Here is a 20,653-nt window from a genome sequence, read left to right as displayed (position 1 = left end):
GATTTATTGCTCGTGTCCAAACCATGAAACACATTTCAGTTATTTCCCTGTCGAATGCAGGAATCCTGGTCTCGCCTCATGTCCTGCCCTCATTGAAGTGAAGACCCTGACCAAATTCAACAGGAAGTTTTATTGTCATTTCTGGCGGGAAATTAGGAACCAGACGAGGTTAAGGACAGTTTAAATCGTACAGGCCCTTCACTAAAGCTCATTGTGTTTCTGACTGGAGAAGATTTCTCTTTGTTGCATGGATCACTTCTCTGATTAACTGACGGAACGGACTCGAAGTACCCAATGGTTCATACCAAATGCTTTGCCTCTGAGCTATTTCACTAGCAATACCGTTAAAATACCTGGTGATCGTTTGCACTTCGGTGGTAGCGGGTCCGAGTGGTCGAAGACGTTGGGTTGAGGTTCCAGTCTTTGGGGAGGCGTGAATTCCAATTCAAACGCTGCTACAAGTGGTTTTAGTTCTGGACACGACGCTGGAGATTTTCAGCTGTGAAGAGGGACGAAATACATTGGGGCTGATTTCGCCTGAGCATTGAATGCTGAGGGCCGGCATGATTGAGTGTGCAAAATTTTGGGGGACATGGATTGGCAGATAGGAATAGTCGTTTCCCCATAGCAGAAGGGTGAACAACCAGGCGGCTTAGATTTAAGGTATGGAGAAAGAGCTTCAGAGAGGATCAGAGGGTGATGGCAATCTGGAACCCACTGCCTGAAAGGTTGTTAGAGGCAAGAACACCAACACTAAGCACACTTAAGAACCATTTAGAAGAGCACTTTAAATGCCTTGATATCACAGGCAGCCACATTCGTCACACCTCTGGAGTACAGCTCTTTTGTCCATGTGCGAACAAAGGCTGACTGGAGAAGGTTCCTCTTTGTTGCCTAGTTCAGACTTCTCTGATTAACTGTTTTCCGGCTGGAGGCCTGTGACTAGTGGTGTACCGCAGGGCTCTGTATTGGGACCTCTGCTGTTTGTGATTTATATAAATGATCTGGAAGAAGGAGTAACTGGGGTGATCAGTAAGTTTGCGGACGACACAAAACTGGCAGGACTTGCAGATAGTGAGGAACATTGTCAGAGGCTACAGAAGGATATAGATAGGCTGGAAATTTGGGCAAGGAAATGGCAGATGGAGTTCAATCCTGATAAATGCGAAGTGATGCATTTTGGTGGGAATAATGTAGGGAGGAGCTACACGATAAATGGAAGAACCATAAAGGGTGTAGAGACGCAGAGGGACCTGGGTGTGCAAGTCCACAGATCTTTGAAGGTGACGTCACAGGTGGAGAAGGTGGTGAAGAAGGCATATGGCATGCTTGCCTTTATAGGACGGGGCATAGAGTATAAAAGTTGGGGTCTGATGTTGCAGATGTATAGAACGTTGGTTCGGCCGCATTTGGAATACTGCGTCCAGTTCTGGTCGCCACACTACCAGAAGGACGTGGAGGCTTTGGAGAGAGTACAGAGGAGGTTTACCAGGATGTTGCCTGGTATGGAGGGGCTTGGTTATGAGGAGAGATTGGGGAAACTGGGGTTGTTCTCCTTGGAAAGACGGAGGATGAGGGGAGACTTAATAGAGGTGTATAAAATTATGAAAGGCATAGATAGGGTGAACGGTGGGAAGCTTTTCCCCGGGTCGGTGGTGACGTTCACGAGGGGTCATAGGTTCAAGGTGAAGGGGGGGAGGTTTAACACAGATATCAGAAGGACATATTTCACACAGAGGGTCGTGGGGGCCTGGAATGTGTTGCCGGGCAAGGTGGTGGAGGCGGACACACTGGGAACGTTTAAGACTTATCTAGACAGCTATATGAACGGAGTGGGAATGGAGGGATACAAAAGAGTGATCTAGTTTGGACCAGGGAGCGGCGCGGGCTAATTGTTCCTGGTTTCTCGTTTCAAGGCTTCATTCTACGATCATCTTGCTGGTGCCAGTACAGAGTGAGACTGCGGATAGTTGGGAACCTGTCTCGGGGGCAGGGGATTCATATGGTGTTCATGGAAGTGGAAATGACTAGGGTTGGGAAGCATTTTCCGATCGGGGCCATTGTGATCTCCTGGACTCGTTTCGATCGCCTCAGGGGGTCGGAGAGGAATTTCCCAGATTTTTTTTTCCCCATATTGGCCCTGGGGTTTTTCACTCTGGGTTTTCGCCTCTCCCTGGAGATCACATGGTCTGGAATGGGGGGGTGGGGGTAAGTTAATAGGTTGTAATGAACAAAGCATCGTAGCTGTGAGGGACAGCTCGGTGGATAGGATATTGGTATGTAGATAGGCTGGAAAATTGGGTGGGGATCCTGGATTCAGGATTCAATCCTGGACCGGGGAGCGGCGCGGGCTTGGAGGGCCGAAGGGCCTGTTCCTGTGCTGTATTGTTCTTTGTTCTTTGTTGTTCTTTGTTAGCTGGTTACTGCGAAGTCAGTGCTTCTTGATACCATGTTTGTTGACCCCTTCTATCACATTCCTGATGACCGAGAGCAGACTGGTGGTAATTGTCTTGATTTGATTTGCAGTTTGCCAGGTAGATAACAGTGATGCAGTTGTACTGAAACTGCTTGACTCGGAGCGCGGCAAGTTCAGGAGCACAACGCTTTAGTAAAATTGCTGGAAGATTGCCAGTGCCGGGAGCTCTCGTTGTTTCCAATGTATCCACAAACATCTTTGTCTTGCAATCAACGCTGCAGTGGAAGTGATTGTCGCATAGTGGGCGCCGCGGTGGCTTCGCAGCGCCAGGGACCCGGCTTCAATTCCAACCTTTGGTAATTGTGAGGCGTTTGCACGTTCTCCCCGTGTGTGCCTGAGTTTCCTGCCGGTGTTCCAGTTTCCTCCCACAGTGTCCAGGTGTGCATGTTAGGTGGATTGGCCACGTATTTGCTGTAATTGCTTATAAATGATAAATTGACTGTGTGAATATCTGGCAAAGTTTAGACAATGACATGAAATGAGACAATGGGAAAATAGATGTTTATGGTCTAATTGCAAATCTCTCTTATGAGCTTTTCTAGTGGTCAGGATTAGGCGCCGTGCCCGGGATTGATTCCCAGTCACGGGGTGAACATTTTTTTGTTTAACTCTTCATTAAATCAAATTAGGCCTCACATTGTCTGTGAAGGGAGAAACAAGGGTTAATCTTCAAACTGGATGAATTGTATCAGACGTGGAAAAGTCAGAGGTGTAACAACAAGTATAAGCTCAGAAGAAGAATTTATCGGCAGGCACACGGCAAACATTGATCGTTTGAAGTAACTGGCACATGTCAAATTCTGCCCATTCATCGCCACATATTCTAACTCCCTGCTCTCCCGCTCAAGCATATCTATTTCCATCTGAAAATGCAGTCTGTTCCACTGATTATTATACATTTATTGCAAGCTAATTGCAAAGGATTGGCTCCATAGAGCACTGGTCTCGTAAACCAGAGGTTGCGAGTTCAATCCTCGCTGGAGCCTTATGTTCAACTTTAGTTTATAGCCGCAAGTTACACGTGGTAGTTTAAACACTTGGTCAACTGCGGCCTTGATGTCAAGGCCTATCACTCTCAGCTCACCTCGGGAATTCAGCTCCATTGTCCATGTTTGAACAAAAGGTTAAATGAGGACAGCAGCTGAGTCACCCTGGCCAAACTCAAACTGGGCTTTGCTGAGGAGGTCTGTTGATGACCCTGCCATCGCTTGACAGATGATGGAGAGTCGTCGAATTTGGCGATAATTGGCTAGTTGGATTTCCCGTGCCTTTTTTTGTGCAGGAAATACCTGGGCAATTTTCCACATTGTTGCGAAGATGCCAGTGTTGTAATTGTCCGAGAAGAACTTGGCTGGGGGAGCGGTAAGTTCTACAGCACAAGTACTATTGCCGGAATGTTATCAGGGCCCATTGCCTTTCCAGTGTCCAGTGCCTCCAACCGTTTTTTGGTATCAAATTGAGTGAATCGAATTGGCTGGAGACTAGCATTTGAGATGCTGGGGACCACTGGAGGAGGCCGAGATGGATCATCCAGTCGACACTCCTGGCTGGAGATTGCTTCGAATTCTTCAGGTTTATCTTTTGCAATGAGGTGCTGGGCTGCACCATCAGTGAGGATGAGGATATTTGTGGATTTTCTTCCTCCAGTGAGTTGTTTAATTGTCCACCACTATTCACGACTGGATGTGGAAGGACTGAAGAGGTTAGATCTGATCTGTTGGTTGTGGGATCGCTTACCTCTGTCTATCACTTGTTGTTTTTGCCATTTGGCATGTACAGAGTCCTGTTTGGTAGTTTCTCCAGGTTGACACCTCACATTTTGGTATGCCTGGTGCTACTCCTGCGCGTCCCCCCCCCCCCCACACACACACACACACATCCCCCCCCCCCCCCCGCCCCAACACCCTTGCACTCTCCATTGAACCAGAGTTGGTTCCCTGACTTGATGGTAATGGTTAAGTGGGGTATATTCTGGGCCATGAGATTGCAGATAGTGCTGGAGTACAGTTCCCCTGCTGTTGGTGGCCCACAACGCTCCATGCATGCCTAGTCTTGAGTTGCGAGATCGGTACGAAGTCTGTCCCATTAAACACGGTGATAGTGCCACATAACAGAATGGAGGCTATTCTCAATGCAAAGGCGGGACTTCATCTCCACACGGATTATGCAGTGATCACTCTTGCTGATACCGTCGTGGACGGTTGCATCTGCAGCCGGCAGATTGGTAAGGATGAGGTCAAGTATGTTATTTCCTCTTGTTGGTTCCTTCACCAGCTGCTGTAGATCAAGTCTAACAGTGACATATTTTAGGACCCGACCAGCTCGATCAGTATTGCAGCTACTGAGCCATTCTCGGTGGTGGACATTGAAATCCCCCATCCAGAGTACATTCTGCGCCCTTGCCACCCTCAGTGCTTCCTTCAAGTGTATTTCAACATGGAGGATCACTGATTCATGAGCCGAAGGAGGACGGTACCTGGTATCCAGTAAGAGGTTTCCTTCCACATGTTTAACCTGAAGCCATGAGACTACAGAGTCGATGTTAAGAATTCCCAGGGCAACTCACTCCCGATTGTATACCACTGCGCTGCCATCTCTGCTAGCTGGCGGCACTGTGGTATACAGTCGCTGGGAGTTCGCTGGGGCATGAAATTGACACTGAGGCGAAATCGTCCCACAATATGCTGAAGTGATCGAATTATATAAAATTTTAAGAGGGATTGATAGAGTAAACGTAGACAAAATGTTTCTTCTTATTGGGCAGTCGAGATCAAGAGGTCACAATTACACAAAAAAACAAAATACGATGAATGCTGGAATCTGTGCAAAAAACAGAAAATGCTTGGAAATCTCAACTGATCTGACAGCATCTGTGGGGAAAGAATAGAACCAACCTACTGTCACATGAATAGGTTGAGAGGCGGTAGATCTAAAACGGAGCTGTTGGGGAACTACTTATTGCTAATGGTCGTCGATTTGTGGAACTCGCTGCTCCATAGAAGGGTGGAGTCTGAATCATTAAAAAGGTTTAAAGAAGGAGACAGATATATTTCCAACACAAAATGAATTAACAGATAAGGGGCAGTGGATTTGAGACCAGGGAAAGATCAGCCATGAACTGATTGAATGCTGGAGCAGGCTCGAAGCGCTGAATTTGCCTTCTGCTGATCTTAATTCCTATGTTCCTAAGTGTAACTTTCAATCTTCAGAACCCACCAACCACATCAATGAGGCAGATGTGCAACCTATCTGCCAAAATACCTGTTTTGGCAGATAAGGCAAAGGAGAATCCAAAGAGCATCGACAAAGACAGAAAGGGCAAAAGGGTAGGAAGGGAGAGAGTAGGGCCTCTTAAGGATCAACAAGATCATCTATGTGCGGATCCACAAGAGATGGGTGGGATCCTAAATGAATATTTCTCATCAGTATTTGCTGTAGAGAAAAGCATGGATGTTCGGGAACTTCAGGAAATAAATTGTGATGTCTTGAGGAGTGTACATATTACAGATAAGGAGGTGCTGGAAGTCTTAACTCGCATCGAGGCGGATAAATCCCGGGACCTGATGAAGTATATTCCAGGACATTGTGGGAGGCTGAGGAGGAAATTGAGGGTCCCCTAGCAGAGATATTCGAATCGTTGATAGTCGCAGGTGAGGTGCCTGAAGAATGGAGGGTGGTAAATGTTGTGCTTGTTTAAAAAGGGCTGCAGGGAAAAGCCTGGGAACTACAGGCTAGTGAGCCTCACATCTGTGATGGGTAAGTTGTTGGAAGGTATTTTAAGAGACAGGATCTACAGGCATTTTGAGACGGAATGACTTATTAGAGATAGTCAACGACTTGCCTGGGCTTGCAAAATCTCACTAACTGTCCTGGCTGGAGACAATACACATCTCTTTAACCTGTGCTTAACCCTCTCTCCACTCACATTGTCTGTACCTTTAAGACCTGATTACCTGTAAAGACTCGCATTCCAACCATTGTTTTGTAAATTGAGTTTGTGTCTATATATGCCTTGTTTGTGAACACAACTCCCACTCACCTGATCAAGGGGCAGTGCTCCGAAAGCTTGTGGCTTGTGCTACCAAATAAACCTGTTGGACTTTAACCTGGTGTTGTGAGACTTCGTACTGTGCTTACCCCAGCGGGCGGTGGTGGGGGTGGGGAGGAGGAGAACTGGGGGGAGCGATGGAAACAATCCCTCAGCATGTACACTATCAAACAGTCTCGCCGTTGCAGACTTGTCAATGGGATCACTTTTTATTAGAGAGAAAGGGATAACCACAATGAATCTCTCCTCCAAGGGCAACTGTCTCATCACAGCAATCAATCCATTGAACCTTCGTTACACAGACAGTGCGAGAATAGAGGGAAAGAAGAACACACTATGGAAAGTGGATAGAGAACAGTGAGAGACTGAAAGAGTGAAAAATAATGAGGTCGTTAAACAGAAACAAAGAGAGACAGATATAGACAGTGCGTGGGGGAGTCAGCCACATCGTCTGAATGAATAACAATGTACACAAAGCCAGCGGCCGGAACCCACAAGCATTGGGTCCTCTGAATTGTTGACTAGGGGTAAAGAGAATGTCCAAAAGAATAGACAACTTTTGAAAACATCTTGAATTGCCTGTGAGTGCATTGTGTTGTTAGATTCCTTGTGTTGTCAGTTTCCCAAACCAAACCACGGGAAAACACATCCTGCCGTGTGCACGACAAAGAAATGAACAAGACTTTGCCATTGAACAAGGCTTTGTCATTGCAAACAACAACAATGGGGCTCGTCCGGGATTTGAACCCGGGACCTCTCGCAGTCTTGCATATCATAACACCCAAAGTGAGAATCATACCCCTAGACCAACGAGCCGCTGCTGTGGGAGTTGCTCAAATACGGATATTATATTGTCATACAAATCTGATCAGACAGCTGTACTGAAAGCTGGAAGCGCTGGAAAAACTCAGCAAGTCAGGCAGCAAGTGCGCACAGGGAAAGGACTCTCTTCTCACACCTTCATAACCTTTCATTTTACCCTTTAAGCTGGGAAAGTTTGGAAATGTAGGAAGTTTTAAACAAGTGAAATCCAGGAGCTAGGAAACATAACAACAGGACCGGGTACAATTCAAGAGAGATAAATGAACAACTTGTTGACAGTCCATGGTCTGAGCGTGAGGAAAGCAGAGTATCATAGAATGTTTGCACCGCAGAATGAGACCATGCACAAAATCTTTGAAGAAGTCGCGTGTCCTGTGGATAATATGGAGCCGGTGGGTGTACTGTCCAGCGATTTCACAGGAGCTGCAGTGATGAGGTTGGTGGATTTGGGAAATTGAGAGGAACACATGAGTAGCTTGTCTGACTATTTCATCTCATTGCCGCTTTCATGCTGCAGCGAAAAGTAATCCTTGTTGCCATTGGATGAAGGACTATCTTATGTTCCACCTGAACAGAACATTTTGAAAGCGAGACTTGCCTCTGGTGGAGATAGATCTGAGATGAAAATAATGAAATATAAAACGAAGTAAATTAGATTAAACATCCAACGTATTAGAAATATTGGGTCATCCAAACTATTAGAAATATTGGGTTGACAGTAAGTGGCATGAATTGATGCTGTGATCGCAGATATAGAACTGGAACCCACCATCACACCGAGTGAATCCGCTGTCTGTTTAAATGTTGATCAAAGAAAAATTTTAATCACCTTGCACAATGGAACGTACGGTAACTCAGTCAATAAGCACCCTCCACTCACAAATAACAGAAAGGATCAATTTCACCTCACAACTTTAAACTTCTTGCTATGTTCCGTACATTTACCATGAAGATTTATAAAGTAAGTGAATAGAGTTTGTGATGGTAAAAAAAATGTCCACGCCCATGAGGTACGTAAGCATAGTGACGGACACAGAGGAACAAACATAACCATAGACCACGCGAGACAGAGGACTAAAGAGCGACAAAACGGAGGTTAGACATTAAGGGAATATAGCTTAGGGGTCGGGCATTTGACTGCAAGTCAAGACGCTTCTGCATTCAAATCGGATGCCTCCTTCCGCGCTTAATAGATTTTGTTTTCAATCTAAACTGCCCTTCATTGGCTGGAAAGCGCTTTGTGACGTCCACTGGTCGGGAGAGGTTCTATATCAATGCAAACATTTCATGACCTTCAATCCCAGTCCTCTGTTACTGAGCCCAATCAGTGGGAACAATCTGTCCCTCCCTGCACTATCAAACGGCCCTTTTCCCATGTTTGGAGAAGGGATTGACTATTACACCACAACAACACTGTGGGGTAAAATAGTAAAACATACATGTTTAGATTTGTAAACGATGCCAACATTTGGTCTTTCTGTGTCAGGTTTGGTGAAAATTAAATTGGCATCGAATTTGCAGCCAACACTTTAACACTATGATTTAAGATGCCACGTGGGCTACAGATGTGTCAGTCTCTGTGGCGCAATTGACCAGCGCGTTCAGCTGTTAATTGAAAAGTTGGTGGTTCGAAAACATCCAAGGATGGCGCTTCCAATTTTTTTTCTCTCCATCTACTTTCATTGTCTCTCGGTTTTTGAGTGTCACTGAGTCCTTGGGCAACACTAAAAATACTTATCGTGTGTTAGCCGACGTTAGTTTATTGAACATTTATCTCTCACATATTATTTGTAACAATTTATATCTTTCAAATGTTATTAAACTCAATAACTGAACTCGAAACTTCAACCCATGTTTGACCTTGAGTTTCCATTTTCCTGCTTTCCAGCCAATGAAAGACAGTTTAGATTGAAAACAAAATCTATTAAGCGCGGAAAGAGGCATCCGATTTGAATGCAGAAACGTCTTGACTTGCAGTCAAATGCCCGACCCCTAAGCTATATTCCCTTAATATCAATGAGCTATACCCCCTCAGGGCATTTTTGCAATCAATGATGAAGTACAAACTAACATTTTGTTTGCTCCAATTCAGCTCATATGCAACAACGATCTAGAATCGGGGAAAATTTAAAAAAATGTTAATTTCAATTGTGTTTCGACCTTATTTTGAATCGGGGAGCCTTTCGTATATGAAATGAACATGTTAACTCCTACAATCCAGAAGCTCTGCTCATGACCAATGTGACCGGCCTAGAATATCAAACAGTGCAGTCTGATTGCAATTTAAATCCTTGCTTTGGAGAATTATAATTCTGTTGTAAACCTTAGCCATGTGGCAGAGTCATTGATCTAACATAAGATTTAGAAAATAGCATTTGTCCCGAATTTTATCTCTTTCTCCATGACTGCAGTTGCAGAATATTATTCAAGCATTGGGGAATTATAAATGCCACATGGCTGTGAGATAATGTGATTCCTTAATATTTAATAACACTTAGAGATGGGACAGCTGCTTTGAAAAGGTATTATCAGTTTTTTTGAAAACAATAATCAGTATACTTCAGGAAGACAGGTGACAAATGGAAGTGTTTCGAATTTGATGCCTGTCCACAGATTCTGCCAAACCTGCTGAGAATTTCCACCATCTTATGCTTGTATTATAAATACAGGTTTTATCAGAATATAAAACACACTGCCAGACGGCAACGATAAATGAAATAGTCCCACAAGCTGTTCACGTGTAAATTTTAATTTCCGAAACCCACCAATCTCATCATTACTGATCCTGTGAAACTTACCTTGTAAAACACGGCAGGCATTCATCTCTCAAAGAACTGAAACGCCTCAAATGTCAACTCTCTGCTCTCAATCTCAGGACTTTGCAATTATAAAAACAGCATTCTGGTGAAAGTTTAACTCAGTCCTCACTCCACTGATCTTTGCCGACTTACTGTGTATTTCCCTCATTGAACACATTTCAGGTTGGGACAGACAAATTCCTGATCTATTGGCAGCGCTTTGCAGCCTATCACTGTCCTTCACTATCTGTGTTTGTTCTTGAACTGTTGCCCATGTGACATTTCCAATTCGGACACAAATATAGATCTAACTCCACTGCTTCTGACAGAGCTGTTTTCGATCAGGAAACAACTCAGGTTTGTTAAATGGATTATCAAAAACTTTAAATCTTAGCATATTGAAGCCGATCAATGACCCTGAAAGCGCCAAATCCTCAGCACTGGACCATGAGGATTTCATTCTCCTGGTTCTCCCATCGACTGAATACAGGGATTCCACAGTGCCAATTATTCACAGTCGCATTCTCCTTCCTGTCTTGTGCACGTTGTTCAGCTTTGAAATTATTCATCTTTTCACATTAGCTTCCAGTGTGATGAAAGCAGAGCAGTGATAAGCTGAAGGATTTCAACAGATTTACCACAATAAGGTTTATAACAAACACTACTCTTTGAATGTGGTGAGCTACAGTGAAATTTTATGCAGTCGAAGGTAACTCACTCATTCTGACAGTTGGTACCAGCAATTGCAATGTAAATATGATGTCGAGATACCGGCGTTGGACTGGGGTGGGCACAATAAGAAGTCTCACAGCATCATGTTAAAATCCAACAGGTTCATTTGCTCCGATAATAAAATCAATTTGCTTTGTTTGATCAGCGCCCCGAAAGCTCCTGACTCCAAATAGACCTGGTGTTGTAAGACTTCCGAATGTAAATATGAATTGTTGTGGGTAATTGACAGGATTGTGGAATGGGGCAGATTTTTCCTTCTTCCTGTTCAACCTGCCACAAGTATCTCTCCCGTTTTCGACCAGGGAGCAATATCCACTCTCCTTAATTCATGTGTTGCACGAGAGCAATGAATCATCATTCCCTAACCGTGAATCGAACCCAAACCATGGCAGTTAAAGCAGCGAATTCTATCGACGAAACCAACACGGAAATTGAGGTGACCTGAGCATTATTGAGCAATTGTGGGCGTGTGTGTGCGTGTGTGATTTGGGAGAAAGGTCACGTGCTCTCGGGTAATCCCTGATGAATGAAGCCTCCGATCTCTTTATCGCTGAGCGTTTTGTGTTCTTGAGAAATCGTCCTCTGGGGCTGATACAATGAGGCCAGGAGAGTAACTCACTGCACCGTCTGCAATGTGATTGCAGTGCGATTTGCTGAAAGCTGTTAATTTTATAAAAATAATCTTTTTGCGAATTGTAAATGAAATGCCCTTCAGTACCCGGTAAGAATTCTCACAACACCAGGTTAAAGTGCAACAGGTTTGTTTGAAATCACGAGCTTTCGGAGCGCAGCTCCTTCATCACTCACGCTGAGGATTCACCACATTTTTCTGTCTTTGAATGAAAGCAATAGATATCTCGTCAGTTCCCCGGTATCCTGAGTGTACGACACTGATTTCAACAGTACACTGCTTTAAATGTTTGTTTTCAATGTGAAATTAAGTAGTTTGATTCCATGTGAAGGATTTAAACTTACACTCTTCCGGGAAGATTGTGACGTAGTGGTAAAATGAGTGGAGTATGAATCCTGTGGCCCAGGCTCAGAGGTCACGATCCCACCGCAGTCTAGAACTGAAACGGAAGTGAAAGCTCGTCTCAGTAATGAAGCTTTGTTTTCCGATTGTCATGAAAACACATCTTGCAGAAGGAAATCTGTCATCCCTCTCCTTTCTGCCCTCCATGGGACTCCAGAGGAAAGGCAATGTGATTGATTTTTAACTGACCTCTGAAATGGCCCAGCAAAATACGCAGTTCAGTGGGAAATAGGGGTGGACAACAAATGCTGGCATTGACAATGAAATATATATTGCATTCGCAGCATTTTAAGAAATGATTAATTCTCATTTTGTTTCATTTCATGTCAAATAGGGTGACATATTCTGCTGTCTCATTATTTAAAACCTCAGCCTTTCAACTGTTCAAACAGGTAAGATTCAGTCAGAGAAAAGTGAACCACTGTGATCCAAAACTAGGTTTTGTAGTTGCTGCGAATCCCACCTCAAAACAGAAAATGTTGGAAGGACGCATCAGCTTTAACAGCTTCTGTGGAGAGGGAAAGAGAGTGAATGATTCAGGTTGCTGACCTTTGACCCTAACTGGAAAAAAGTAGTGATTTAATGGTTTACAAACAAGTACAGAGTCAAGGAAAATAGAGAGGGAGAGGAGGAAAGAACAAACGGTCTTTTGATCGGATGGAAGACTGGAGTGATTGAATTACAATGGAGATGATTATTGTTCCCACTGACACAATCTCGCCGAGCTGGGTTTAAATCTCATAATTAATAAGAACAAAACCTCTCGCTGAGTTCAGCGCTAAACTCCCCGCCTTCCAGTGAGCTGGAGGCAGTTTTCAGTCAGAAACCCACAACTGTGAGATAAACAACGCAGAAAGGAGAAAGACTCAGTTTGAGCGGTGACACTTCTGGAGGAACGGAGATCTGGAATTCACCCAGGAATGAGGCAAAGTTTAAAAATCAATGTCGCCCAACGTGGGGCTAGAACCCACGACCCTGAGATTAAGAGTCTCATGCTCTACCGACTGAGCTAGCCGGGCACATGGAGTAACCGGCTTTCCATAACAAATATGGTTTTTCCATCTGGTGTCTCAGCTTGTTCTGATTTCAAAGTTTACAATGAATCTACTGACATAATCCCCAAAGTTCCTTTCCATTCCTCTCAGTCATTAATAACATTACTCACATGTTGAAATTCTTAGCTTCGCCTCTCCCAAATATTCCAACCTCCTCTAACATCATTCACCTTATTTTTCTTTGTTCTTAATAATTTAGTCAGGAGTGGAGGGAACTCAACATTTGCACTGTCAAACGGTTTCCCCGTTTCAGACTTTTCAGTAAGATCACCTCAGATAATTCTAAACTCCAGAGCGAACAGACTCATCCCACTGATTCTCTCCTTGCAGGAGAAACGCAGAAATCAATCCAGTGAACCTCGGATACACACAGACAGCGAAATAATGGACAGAGCAAGGAGCAAAATATGTCAACGTAATAAAAACATAGTCAGAGAGTCTGAGGGAGATATATAGAGACATGAAAAACAGAAATAGCGAGTGTGGTACACTTCCACAACCCACGAATGAATAACAATAATTACACAGCCAGCTGTCTCAACCAACAAACATGGGGTCCTCGAAACTGGTGAACAGCGATAAAGTGAATGGCCACAAGCATATTAACAATGAAAATATTTCCATTGACATCCAAAGCTGCTCAGACTTCTGCAGTGACAGGTGAAAATGCTGGAAAAACTCAGAAAGCCAGACAGCTTGTGTGCACAGGAGAACAAATCTTATATTTTAGCTCCATAACCTTTCATTGGGAATAACTGGGAATTTTTAGAAATGTAGGAAGTTTTAAACAAGTGTTATCCAGCCGCATAGCAAGAGGGTTTGAGGCCTCTTGCCGGGTGTAAATCAGGAGAGATTAAATGAGGGAAACAATGAATTTTAAAGAAATTACACCACAGAATGGGGCCATTCCTAAGCCCCTTACAGGACTCAGTTGTGGTGTGGATGAAGGGGAACCTGTGGATGTAATGTACGTAGATTACATTGGAGCCACAGTGATGAGTTGGTGGGTTTTGAAAATTGAAATTTGCACTTAGGAACATAGAATTAGGAGCAGAAGTGGGCAAATTCAGCGCTTCGAGCCTGAACCGTCATGCAATCAGTTCATGACTGATCTCTCCCTGGTCTCAAATCCACCTCCCTACCTGTTCCAATATCCCCTCATCCCTTTAATTATCAGGAATATATCTGTCTCTTTCTTGAAATCATTTAATGATTCAGACTCAACCGCGCTATGCGGCAATGCATTCCACAAATTCACGACCCTTAGTGAAAAGCAGTTCCTCCTCATCTCAGTTTTAAATCTACCACCTCTCAACCTATACATTTGACATGGTGTTCCCGATTGCGCATAAGAAAAAAGATTTTACTTTCTTTAATACTATTAAGAATTTTATAAAGCACGATCACTTCAGCATCTTGTGTGAGTATTTCACCTCACTGTCGATTTCATGTCCCAGCAAGCACAATCGGTGTTGTCATTAGCTGAAGCAGTCACTTATGTTCCCTCCAAACTGGACACATTCAGGGATATATGGAAAGTCATTTTGAAACACACAGTTCACCCATGACCCTGGGAGTCCAGTGGGTTGTATTCTGTACTCCCCAGTGTTGTTTGTTTTCAATTCCCGCTCAGGAAATGATTATTTATAGCTCTCGGCAAACTATTAAAAAATAGCCTGATTTACTATCTGATCGAAAGCAGATCTACTAATATCAGCCGAGTGAGTTTTGCAAGTTGACATCACAGCTGGAAATGTCACATGTGCAACAGGTCAAAAACACAGTTGCAAGAAAGACAGTGATCGGCTGGAAAGCGCTGACAACAGAGATGGTGATGTAAGGTAACATTTGGATGGTAAATTGATCAGATTTTGGCGTTCACACTGAATTATTCAACTTGTCCCTCAATCTGCAACGAAAATATTTGGAAAAGGTTCTCTCCAGTTTCGAACAGTCGGAAGTGAAATTAATAACTGTAAGTGGAATGTCTGTTGTATGTTGTCACTGATTGAATGTATCACTAGGCTGGTAACTGAAAGTGCCATTTTGCAACAGAGACTTGCTTGTGGTGAATGTAGTCTGTCCTGGCGCGAAAAATAAAGCAACACATGCAGTGTGTGTAAAGCAAGTTGTAAAACAGGCTACAAGCAGCTGGTCTGGTGGTCAGAGTTTGACACTTTCACTGCTGTTTGGATTGGTGGTCAGGCAATGGAGATTTGTTGCTCTCATCCAAACCGTAAAAACAAATGTCAGTTATTGCCTTGTGGAACAGATAAAACAAAATGTCGCCTCGTGTCCTGAAGTGAAGACTGAGCAAATTCAACAGGAGGTTTTTTTTTGTCATTTCTGGCAGGATATCGGGAACCAGACATGGTTAAGGGCAGTTTAAATGGTGCTGGTCCTTCACTGCAGCTCATTCTGTTTCTGACTGGATGTGATTCCTGTTTGTTACACAGTTCAGGATAAATTGATTCAGTGAAGGAGCAGGCTCAAGCCAACTGATGGACTGTCGCAGCTCCTTTGTTGATAATTTCAATGACGATACCAGTAAAGGACACAGTTGCTGACGTGGTAACGGTGCCGAGTAATCTAAGCCAGTCGCTGAAAATCCAGTTACGATGGAGTTGTTGGTTCGACTGCAGCCACTGCCAGAATGGGCTTGCGTTTTGGTCCCTGCAGCTGAAGTCCAGCATTTCAGATTGAATGCAAAAATTTGTGTTGTGTCGTATTTGCCATGAAGAAAGAGGAGCGACATACCAATGTCAACAGTTGTTGAGGTAAAGGAACGAGTGCGGAAGGAGTGGAGCAAATTATCGTGGATTCTGGAATCGGAAACAAAAAGAGAAAATGCTGGAAAACCTCACCAGCATCTGTAAGGAGTGAAGAAAGCTGGCATTTCGATTCCAGATGACCCTTTGTCAAAGCTGGGAAGAGTGGAGTTGCTCCGATAGAGAATACAAACGGGAACACCGGTTGAATGGTTGTCTGTCGAAATAAACAGCAGGATTGCAAACATTGAGACTGCAGTCCCGGCCCAGGGGATGTATTGGGATTTTCAAACTGAGGTTCAAATCCTGTCATGAGCGCTTCCCGTCATTCCTCATTGTGACTTTTTTTAAATTGAAAGTTATTGGAAATGAAGCAATGGGTGCAGAGATGATCAACTCCTGCAAAATTGTCACTTCAGCGTCACTGAGGGTCCAGTGATCAGCGTCGGCGCCGTGACGCGTTTTGGATTCCCAGTCACGGAGTGAGTACACTTTTGTTCATTTCTTCATTTAATAAAAGCAGCGTCCGTGAAGTGAACAACAAGCTAAATCTTCCAGCTGGATGAACTTGTATCAGAGATGGAAAAATCAGAGATGTAACATTGACGATAAACTCTGAAGAAGAACCACATGACACACACAACATACATGTCAAGTACATACACAATACACATGTCAAATCATGTCACTTTCAACTTCTATCTTTTAACTTCTGGCTCCCCACCTCAGACATTTCCACATTCATCAAAAATCTCCGTCCTCAAACCCGATCCTGGTCCTCGATCCACGGATAATGCTGCACTTTCTGGAAGCTTGGTGCAGCATTTGGTTCCGTAGCACAGTGGTTAGAGCACTGGTCTTGTAAACCAGGGGTCGCGAGTTCAATTCTTGCTGGAGCCTATGGGCGAAGTTCAGCTTATGGAAGCTGTCGGAAAGGGGAAGAAAGTCCCTAAAAATAGAGAGCTTTGATGAGTGGAGGCGCAGATCGGCTGTCGCTTTGGAAAGCGAATAGATATTTCCTTCTTCGTAAAAAAAATAGAAAGAGCAAGACATATTTGAAGAGCTGAAAAAGGTAAGAGTCGATATTGAGCAGAGAAGATATGCGTTTGTACAAGGAATGCAGAAAGCTGGCATGTAGGTGCAGGCAATGATTGGAAGGAAAATTGCATTTTGGTGTTTACTGACGGCAGACTGGAGTCCAAGTATAACGAGGTGTTGCTGAAGTTGCACAGGGTTTTGTTGAGACCACATGTTGAATATTCTGTGCAGATATGATATTCACATTTAATAAAGGATATGTTTACATTGGAAACGGTGCAGATAAGGTTCAGCAGATGATCATCCCTGGGATGAGGGAGTTGTCGTATGATGAGAGGCTGAGTAAATTGGGCTGAAAATCCCTGGAGTTTGGAAGAATGAGAGGCGATTTCATTAAACCTGCATAAGTCTGATTGGGTTTGACAGGGTGGAGACTGAGAGATTTCTTCTGCTTGTCGGGAAATCTAACCCACGGCAGTACAGTCTCAGGAAAATGGGCTGATCATTTCGGCCTAAGATAAGGAGAAATTACTTCACTGAAATGGTTGTGAATCTTTGAAATTCTTTATGCCAGACAGTTATGGAAGCTCCATCATCGAATACATTTAAGGTTGGGATAGACAGGTTTCTGGCCTCTCGGGGAATTCAGGGATATGGGGAGCTGGTGAAAAACTGAGTTGTACCCCAAGATCAGCCATCACGGTACTGAATTTCGGGAACACGCTCGATGGACCGAGTGGTCTACTCCTGCTCCGATTTATTGTGTTCATGTGGATGATCAAGCTAGTAATTCATGTTAAAATAAAAACAGAAAGTGCTGGAAGTTCTCAGCAGGTACTGCAGCAAATGTGAATCGGACAGAGAGTTAAGGTTCTGAGTCTAATATGGCTCTTTTTAAACTAGCAACTGAGTGTGAGTTACAACAATTAGCACAATATCGAGACAGGGAATTGAATTGAATCCAGGCAGTGAAAGCCCTGAATTTAAACTCCTGTATTATTTATGCAGTAAACTTGTTCTGGAAACTTACCTGCCAATTGAAAGTGTGGAGGTTTGAGAGCACCCCGAGCCAAATGGACTCCCGCTATTCCTGTTTCTGCTTATATTCCCGACACAGATTTACTTTGTTCCCTTCTGTAACAGTGAAATATTGTCCAAACTTTGTCAGTCTTGCTGTTATTCAGTAAATTACCATACTGTTATGATACAGAGGCTCATCCCCTTTATCTCACATCGTAATCTGGAAAAAACTATTTGTGACACTGCGAACTGTTTTTTATAAACGTTCAGAGGCTTATTAATGATAAAAATTCCTGTCACTCACTTTGAGTGAATAATCAACAAGCTATTTTATTCAAATAACCAAGAACATTAAGTAAACAAGTAAAACATGTTAATTAAGGTACGGTTCGACTGAAATGCTGTTCAAATAATACCAGGAACATTCATTACCAATACTGTAATAACAGAATTTCAGTCACTCTCAAAGAAATTATACAAACAGCCTCGATGGGATTCAGAAGATTTTGGAGTTCTGCAGTAGTTGTGCGATCTGTAAGGTCTTTCTAACTCCGTATCCTTCGGTTAGATAGTTTTCTTAAGCGAATTTTAATCTGTCAGGGGTGGAGAACTGCTGCAGAAGCAAATGTTTTTTGATTGGCTGCCCTGGCCTCTGGAGATGGTCACCCAAGATATTATCGAGCGATGGCTGTTCCTCTGGCCTTTTTTTACCTGATGTGGAGATGCCGACGTTGGACTGGGGTAAACACACTGAGAGTTTTAACAACACCAGGTTAAAGTCCAACAGGTTTATTTGGTAGCAAATGCCATTAGCTTTCGGAGCGCTGCCCCTTCGTCAGATGGAGTGGATATCTGCTCGCAAACAAGGCACACAGAGACAGAAAATCAAGTTACAGAATACTGATTAGAATGCCAATCCTGACAGCCAACCAGGTCTTAAAGATACAGACAATGTGAGTGGAGGGAGCATTAGGCACAGGTTAAAGAAATGTGTATTGTCTCCAGACAGGAGAGCCAGTGAGATTCTGCAAGTCCAGGAGGCAAGCTGTGGGGGTTACCGAAAGTGTGACATGAATCCAATACCCCGGTTGAGGCCGTCCTCTTGTGTGCGGAATTTGGCTATCCATTTCTGCTCAGCAACTCTGCGCTGTCGTGTGTCGTGAAGGCCGCCTTGGAGAACACTTACCCGGAGATCAGAGGCTGAATGCCCGTGACCGCTGAAGTGCTCCCCCACAGGAAGAGAACAGTCTTGCCTGGTGATTGTCGAGCGGTGTTCATTCATCCGTTGTAGTAGCGTTTGCATGGTTTCCCCAATGTACCATGCCTCGGGACATCCTTTCCTGCAGCTTATCAGGTAGACAACGTTGACCGAGTTGCAAGAGTATGTACCGTGTACCTGGTGGATGGTGTTCTCACGTGCGATGATGGCATCCGTGTCGATGATCCGGCACGTCTTACAGAGGTTGCTGTGGCAGGGTTGTGTGGTGTCATGGTCACTGTTCTCCTGAAGGCTGGGTAGTTTGCTGCGGACAATAGACTGTTTGAGGTTGTGCGGTTGTTTGAAGGCAAGAAGTGGGGGTGTGGGGATGGCCGTGGCGAGATGTTCGTCTTCACCAATGACATGTGAAGGCTCCGGAGGAGATGCCGTAGCTTCTCCGCTCCGGGGAAGTACTGGACGACGAACGGTACTCTGTGCACCGTGTCCCATGTTTGTCTTCTGAGGAGGTCGGTGCGGTTTTTCGCTGTGGCGCGTCGGAACTGTCGATCGATGAGTCGAGCGCCATATCCTGTTCTTATGAGGGCATCTTTCAGCGTCTGGAGGTGTCTGTTGCGATCCTCCTCATCAGAGCAGATCCTGTGTGTACGGAGGGCTTGTCCGTATGGGATGGCGGCACGGTAGCACAGTGCTTAGCACTGCTGCTTCACAGCTCCAGCGACCTGGGTTCGATTCCCGGCTTGGGTCACTGTCTGTGTGGAGTTTGCACATTCTCCTCGCGTCTGCGTGGGTTTCCTCCGGGTGCTCCGGTTTCCTCCCACAGTCCAAAGATATGCGGGTTATGTTGATTGGCCATGTTAAAAATTGCCCTTAGTGTCCTGAGATGCATAGGTTAGAGGGATTAGTGGGTAAATATGTAGGGATATGGGGGTAGGGCCTGGGTGGGATTGTGGTCGGTGCAGACTAGATGGGCCGAATGGCCTCTTTCTGTACTGTAGGGTTTCTTTCTATGATTAACGTGTTCAGGGTGGAAGCTGGAGAGTGGAGCATCGTGAGGTTATCCGTGGGCTTGCGGTGCAGTGATTTGCTGAGGTGACCGTCCTTAATGGAGATGCGTGTGTCCAAGAATGCAACCAATTCCGGAGAGTAGTCCATGGTGAGTCTGATGGTCGGATGGAACTTGTTGATGTCATCATATAGTTGTTTCAGTGATTGTTCACCACGAGTCCAAAGGAAGAAAATGTCATCGATGTATCTAGTGTATAGCATCGATTGAAGGCACTGTGCGGTGAAGTCGGCTTGGTCGAACCTGTGCATGAAGAGGTTGGCATATTGAGGTGCGAATTTGGCCCCCACGGCTGTTCGGTGTGTCTGGATGAAGAACTGGTTGTTGAAGGTGAAGACATTGTGGTCCAGGATGAAGCGGATGAGTTGTAAAATTGCATCTGGAAACTGGCAGTTTTCGGCGTTGAGTACTGAGGCCGTTGCAGCAATGCCATCATCGTGGGGGATGCTGGTGTAGAGTGCCGAGACATCCATTGTGACGAGGAGTGCTCCTGGTTCAACTGCTCCATGTGTGTTGAGTTTCTGTAGGAAGACCGTCGTGTCGCGACAAAAGCTGGGGGTTCTTTGTACCATGGGTTTCAG

At 44.5% G+C, this 20,653-nt stretch overlaps 2 protein-coding genes and 3 non-coding genes across 5 annotated transcripts in view; 3 read left to right on the top strand and 2 right to left on the bottom strand.

The window, feature by feature from the left end:
* LOC144483022 (uncharacterized) overlaps window positions 1-20,653 on the top strand; it is a 1,062,789-nt gene that overhangs the window by 731,783 nt on the left and 310,353 nt on the right. The gene's annotated exons all lie outside the window — the stretch shown is intronic.
* The window catches only part of LOC144482982 (uncharacterized), a 162,871-nt gene that overhangs the window by 56,043 nt on the left and 86,175 nt on the right, over window positions 1-20,653 (top strand). The gene's annotated exons all lie outside the window — the stretch shown is intronic.
* Window positions 7,251-7,340, bottom strand: trnap-ugg (transfer RNA proline (anticodon UGG)). The gene is given in 2 exon segments: window positions 7,251-7,286; window positions 7,305-7,340. It is a non-coding gene; the product is annotated as a tRNA-Pro (tRNA).
* Window positions 12,856-12,928, bottom strand: trnak-cuu (transfer RNA lysine (anticodon CUU)). The gene has a single exon. It is a non-coding gene; the product is annotated as a tRNA-Lys (tRNA).
* On the top strand, window positions 16,560-16,632 carry trnat-ugu (transfer RNA threonine (anticodon UGU)). The gene has a single exon. It is a non-coding gene; the product is annotated as a tRNA-Thr (tRNA).

This window comes from Mustelus asterias, unplaced genomic scaffold, assembly GCF_964213995.1.
Source record: "Mustelus asterias unplaced genomic scaffold, sMusAst1.hap1.1 HAP1_SCAFFOLD_44, whole genome shotgun sequence".
In the NCBI taxonomy this organism is placed as follows: domain Eukaryota; kingdom Metazoa; phylum Chordata; class Chondrichthyes; order Carcharhiniformes; family Triakidae; genus Mustelus; species Mustelus asterias.
The sequence above is the reverse complement of the archived record's forward strand: the minus strand, read 5'-3'. Positions and strand labels throughout refer to the sequence as shown.